Raw genomic sequence first — 6,309 nt, 5'->3', positions numbered from 1 at the left:
GCGGTTTTTTATATTGTCTACCAAAGAATGAAAAAATTTCTTCAGCCGTAGATATAGGTACAACTTTGACATCTTTCACAAGTTCCTTCACAGAATTGGGCGTGTGTTGAGGATTTTCCTTATAGATTCAAAAATCTTTAACTAGTGACACACACGTGCTTTCATGTAATTTAAAATCCACCATACTACACAAGCGAGAAATTGACATGTCACCATAAAACACACGTTCATAATCATCTGAAGGCCATGTATCTGAATTTAATATGGCTACATCCGAAAAGAAATCCAGGTTCTCAAAGCGGTTTTTTATATTGTCTATCAAAGACTGAAAAAATTTCTTCCAAAATGTCTGAAATCTGTTACATTCATCACAAGATGGTTCCTTAATTAATACCCCTTTGTACGTGTGCTTTTCCTCCAACTCTTGTACTATCATTCTAATTCGTGGTGAGTCATTTGTTTTCAGTGTTTGAAGAGTTCTTATAGCTACGTCAATTTCCTGCTTTGCTTTAAGGATTGAAGAATTTCTGTTCAGCATAAAGAATGATAATACTTGCAGAACTTCTAGGGCCTCATAAAGCATAACTAATTCCATTACAAGCAACCACTTTGTGAGATGTTTTAGTAAACCTTCAATTTAGATCTCTCCTGAGTTGATCGGGAACCATCATGTCTCAGTTTTTCAAAAAAGATGGACAAGAGAAGTGTGACTTTCAAGAAGAGCTCGAACAGCATTAAATGAGGAAGCCACTCAATGTACGCGAAAAATACGGCCTAGTTTTAATAGCTGCAAGGACAATTCTTGTGAAAAACTTTGTAGTAGTCTCTGATTTTTGGGACTTCGAGAAAACACAGAATATAAGGAATTTTCATTCATAACATCATGGACAGCTAATTCCATTTTGTGGTTCATACAACGAATGACAGTTAAATCCTTATGTAAATGACTACGCAGTAGAGTGGCTACCCCTTTGTAAGGTGCAAGCATTGTTGAGGCACCATCTGTTGCAATAGCTACAAGGTGGTTTTTTAGTACATCATTTGTAATGCCATACTTTTCAACAGCTGCTAACAGTGTGTTGAAAATGCATTCTCCTGTCCCACTTTCTAATCCAACAATGTCAAAAAAATAACTGCAAGCAACTCCATCAAGGGACAAACGTAAATATATTATTAAACAAGTCTTATTGCAAACCGTTGTACTTTCGTCCATAATGATACTAAAGTTTGTACTCGATTCTACAAGGAAGTGAGCAAGATTCTTTTCCATTTCTTCTCCTACAAACATAAAGATATTTCGTCATGCATGGTCAGAATGAAGCACGCTACATTCAATAAACCATTAAGATTTTGTATTTCGATTACTGCAGGATACGATTTGAATGATGATTTCTGTTTAGCTATTACATATGCAGATCTAAACAACGAAGCAATTGCGATTACATTTTCTTGATGCTGTTTTCCCCACAACTTTTCACTTTCACTCACGAATTTTTCTTAACTTTTCTTTTCTTTTATACTCATAATTTCTACGCACTTCATGATCCCCGATTTTATCATTTAGTTTTTTGGCATTATTAGCGGAAACACCACCAGCTAAAAACGCGTTATCGATACGCACACGTTTACTGCTTTCCACCTTCAGTTCACGAACTTGTGAACACACTGTGCATATTACTAAGTTTTTGTCATTTACAGACAGCCACGGCTTAGTCTTTTGGCAGTTTTGAAAACTTGATAAGGCAACATAATATCCTACTATAATCTCAAGAGTATTGTTACTCCCATTCCTACCTTGAGACGTGACACAGTATTCAGTCACTGGAGATTCAGTCTCTTCCCCTGTATTAGCACCATCATTACCGTTTTCTTTTTTACTTTCACTGTCTATTTTAACTCTTTAAGCACCATTGTTAGTATCCTGACTGTCACAGTTGGTACACGTATCAGGTAGTGCACTGCTCTTAAGGAAATCAGAAATTTTGCTTTGTTTGAATGTCATCCTGAAATTCCGTAGTTCTTACAGGCCCGGACGCACTCAACTTACTAATGAAGCTACTGAAGCGGGAACGTGTGAAGATCGCCGTGTGTTTGGCGGACACGAGGCAACAAATGAACGGCACCAACTAATTTGGAGTACGCGACGCTGGGGAACCTGAGTTAAACTCCACCCACATGGTTCTCGACTAGCAAAGTCAGACTGTCCAATCCCGTCTGGTAGGTACCGTTGCTCACTTCGCAGTTTCGCACTACTTTGTGCTTTCGTCCCAGGCGCGTTAGACCGCACCATACCATTGCCAAAAGGTGGCCCAACGATAAATGTTCGCACAGGTACCGGGCCAGTCACCACCCTGTGTCAGGGCACGGGGTAGGAATTTCAGCCCCCAGCTCACCCAACTCTGCGGTACGACTGCTGCGGCATGACTGCCACACAACTTCCCTCGCAAGCTTGCAAGTAAACGGATGACGCATCTTAGACGAAAGCAACGATGACAACTTGAGAATGATGATTTAGTTGTAAATATTTTGAAATGCTTAATTTCTACATAACACTTTTTCAAAATTAATAAGCAAACATATTAATGGTACTAATAATAAGACTGTATTAAAAACTTTCAGTGTTCGGCTCCACAAATTTCCAGTGCGTGGGAAATAAACATCCCAGGTTGGGATGCATAAACTAAAACCAGAGGAGGGGATGGTCTGATGCAGAGGGGGGAAATCCCCCCATCCCCCCCCTGCAAATCGCACACTGGATCTTACCACAAATTTACAAATTTACAAATTCATCAGAAATGTAGGAAAAGTCTGTACCTTATAAATTATTTGCTCTATTCATTTTCACTCGCACTGCACAACCTAGAAACTACGTGACAAATTAGTTCTCACTGTCCTAAACGCATCAGATTCAGCAACACACAAAAAATATGGTATCAGAAACCAATAGACCAATCACTTTGAAACAACACAACATCTACTACTCAACCACGATATCATTGCAATTGTCCATTATTGGAAACTTTTGGTGAAATTGCAGTAAACAAGTACAGGGCGACTAAAGGTGAGTTTACACCTGGGCTCCTTGCAGCTGGTTGTCATGTGGTTGTGCTTGCCCAACGTGCAAGAAGAGAAACACTTGTAGGTGAATGATTTTTTTCCCCAACATGTGGGCCGGCCGAAGTGGCCGTGCGGTTAAAGGCGCTGCAGTCTGGAACCGCAAGACCGCTACGGTCGCAGTTCGAATCCTGCCTCAGGAATGGATGTTTGTGATGTCCTTAGGTTAGTTAGGTTTAACTAGTTCTAAGTTCTAGGGGACTAATGACCTCAGCAGTTGAGTCCCATAGTGCTCAGAGCCATTTGAACCATTTTGGACCCAACATGTGGGCACGAGTGATTCCATTTACACCTGTGTTCACACAGCCAATACTTGCATGGAGCAAGCTCAGCTGCACAGAAACTAGCTGCGAGGCTTACAGGTGGAAATGCACATTAAGGAAAATATATTACTCTGTTATTGTTTTCAGGTCAGTTGTGCTTGTACTACCAACCCTGATTACATGCTATCTCATGAAAAGCTGATTGAAACGCCCTCACTCCCAGGTGGAATACTATCATGGTCGACTAATATTCACATGGTTCTTAGAAATAATATTCACACATGACGAATATTATCAAAACGGCTACAATAGCGCCAATAATGGCTTGGATAACAAATTAACATTGCAGGGGGAGAAAAAGCTGGGAGAAGTGTCCTCCATAGAGTCGTGCTACGTAATGTGTCATTTGGAACTATGTCTAGACTGGGAATTCCCACTATGACTGCATCACCCTGTAACATCACTGATATGCATGCTACCTAGCACTATGAACAGACCTCGACTCCTCGCTGCCACAAAAAAACAATGAGCTGGCTAGGGGGTTGCAATGGGAGTGCAAAATGCCTGAATATGCTTCGCCCTCAGCAGGGTTTTCAGATCAATTACTGGGCAATAAGACAGTGGTGGATAACCAAATGTAGTTGATTGTAACATGTTTCATGGTATAGTCTTCCTAAACCCAAATAATATATAAGAATATGGGAGATATGAACTGAAAAATCATAGGGAGTTGCACAACACTGCAATAGTACCACATACTGTCACTTCTGTGTATTAGACTACCAACTGTAAAGCAGACATTGAATGAAATACATATAGATGTACTGGCGGCATTGTACAGAGTGGCAGTATTCTGTCCTGCTGTTTATTTTGTCTGTACAGTCTGCATAAAATAAAATTCCAGAAGCACATTTACATTGCTATCCATTAAAATTTCACCACCATGAAGGTGGTATGCAACAAACATCGATGTGGCATGAAGTGTACCACGTGCTTGAATATGGAAATGTTTAGTCTTTCAGCGCAACTGGACAAAGTAGGTAGGAGTAGCGTCATCTAGGCCTACACAACACGATCACCCCTCGTTCGCATAACCAGTAATTTTGAACAGCAGGCATTACATTTATGGCGTGACTGCGCCCAATCTTCAAAGTCTCTGTGATCGTTTTACAGATCTCTCACCCATTTCAAACATCTGATCGTGTGTTGCCGAGAGACTGATATGTAGCATTCAGTCACCACTATGACTAGTGAGCTCTGGCATAGGACTGAAGCAGCCTGACATGACATACCCATATCGATCGTCCAAACTCAGCTTCAGCTGATGCCTATTCCAACCTCAGCCATTGTTGCTGAAAGTTACGCCCTTTATTTTCCCAAATCACTTACAAATTTAACCCTGTATTCTTCCTTATGTACTATGTACATGCAATAAGTGAATTTTTTACTAGCGGTCTTTGCTCTAATGACCAGCGGTTTATTTTTGTGCGCAATATATTCTATCTAGGCTGTGTGCAGAATTATATACTTGTATAACCGTGTGTTTATGTAGGCTACATGGTGTGAAATAGACCTGCCTGACATCTTTTGCTACTCCATTACAGTCTCATGGGCACTTGGACTGTTTTGATTTTGAGAAGGAATTCTAACATTTGATGGGAGGAATAGCACAGATATTTGTCTGGAGAAGAATCGTAATGTACCTTAACTACAGATATTTTCTGTGGGAACAAAGTAATCCACTACAATTTGCTCTTCCCATGGAGCTTAAGCCCGGTCCACAAGCAACGATCTGTCTGCGCAGACATCGACGCAGATGTCTGTACATGCAAAAGATCGCTGCAAATGTGGTGTGTTCACACGACACAAACCCCAATCTACTACTCGCCCGCCATCTGTCGGTGTAGAAAAGAAATATCAGTGGCAAGCGACTACGCTCCCCGAAAACGTCCAAATTTAATTCAGTTATTTTGAAAAATAGAAATGGAGGAAGTTCTGTTGTGGTCTGTGTTAGCAACTTGTGTTGCAAAAAACATTCAGACCAACCGCAGGAAACAGAGAAAGCGGTCAAAATGGTGCAGACAGTGGCTGCTAAAGCGAAAGCAGTTTTGTCACGTAAATTTACTGCGAGAGTTGCAGGGCGAACCTGTTTTGTTTTACATTACCTCGTGTTCCATTTCCTCGCACATTGGCACTCCAATTTCATCTTCAATTGTACTCCTGCTTGGTCTTGGCGTTTCTTGATCACTAAGAAAGCCAAGTAGATCAAAATACCATAACGTTGGCTGGTATACTTGATCTACTCCTACACCAGATCTTCTAGATTTCTGAACTTTGGATAACTCTTTTCGGTAAACAGTTCGCTGACAGACTAATTTACTTGACTTGCCTTCATGAACTCATCCTTCAGGAAAGCGTAAATAGCTTCACATGTGTTGGGTATTATTTCACTCAAAGCTTGTTTCGATATTGCAGATGAAAATTCCAAATCATTGTAGCTCCTTCCTGTTGCTAGGAATCTTAATGTTACTGCCAGGCGTTCATGAGGAGAAATTGCCCTTCTCATACAAGTATTTTTTCTCATAATATGAGGGGTTACATGGTTTAAGAGATAATTATAAGTTTCGACATCCATCCGCAAATAATTTCGCCAGTTCGCAACGAAATTATTTTTTTATTACCTTTTCTCTGTTTGCCGAGGCGCCAACTGCCCGCAATTTTTCAATTAGAGCATTGTATGCTGCTGTGTTTTTGTCTCGGTCACTATATTCTTTACTTTTAATGTTCCACAAACATTGGTGGTTTCTGTATATTTCAATGAATTCACTTACAAACCCTCGAGAACACTGACGAGTATCAGCCATTTTAATGCCCTGTGCACACAAATAGAAACACTAGACTGAGCAAACAGCTGTTTCGCGCCAGATTTGCG

Source organism: Schistocerca americana, chromosome X, assembly GCF_021461395.2.
Source record: "Schistocerca americana isolate TAMUIC-IGC-003095 chromosome X, iqSchAmer2.1, whole genome shotgun sequence".
NCBI lineage: Eukaryota > Metazoa > Arthropoda > Insecta > Orthoptera > Acrididae > Schistocerca > Schistocerca americana.
This window is presented reverse-complemented; position numbering follows the sequence as displayed.